Below are 548 nucleotides of genomic sequence, written 5' to 3'. Positions count from 1 at the left end.
ATGAGTAAGTACTTCAACTGTTTGAACTAATGTAACTGATGTAACCAGTATAACACCAGAGTTTAAACTTGCATATTAGAGTTGAGTTAATTGTTGCTGTCTCCTTATCACAGTAACTGTTACATTATACACTCAGAGGTAAAACTCTTGTTGTGTCTGCTTGTTTGTTTCAGGCTGGATCTCTGTCTCAGTGTCCCAGTCTCAGACTGTGGATGTCCAGTCTGGTGGAGACGTCACACTGCAGTGCTCCAACATTTCCAGAAGTCCAACTCAGATGGACTGGTTCAGACTGGTCAACAGAACCAAAGCCAGCTGTATCTCCTCTATGGTCAATCCTGAAAACAAAGCTTTATTCTGTGATGGATTTCAAAACAGATTTGAAATGAGCTCCAACATCTCCAATGTCTTTCTGAAGATCAAGAGAGTGGATATATCTGACTCTGGACTGTATTTCTGTGGATTTTACAAAGACACACACACAGTCATCGTCGATGCAATACATTTAAATGTTCACGGTAAGATTGTATTTTAGTCTAACATCTTTGAGA

Source organism: Seriola dumerili, unplaced genomic scaffold, assembly GCF_002260705.1.
Source record: "Seriola dumerili isolate Sdu_G_001 unplaced genomic scaffold, Sdu_1.0 BDQW01000167.1, whole genome shotgun sequence".
In the NCBI taxonomy this organism is placed as follows: domain Eukaryota; kingdom Metazoa; phylum Chordata; class Actinopteri; order Carangiformes; family Carangidae; genus Seriola; species Seriola dumerili.
This window is presented reverse-complemented; position numbering follows the sequence as displayed.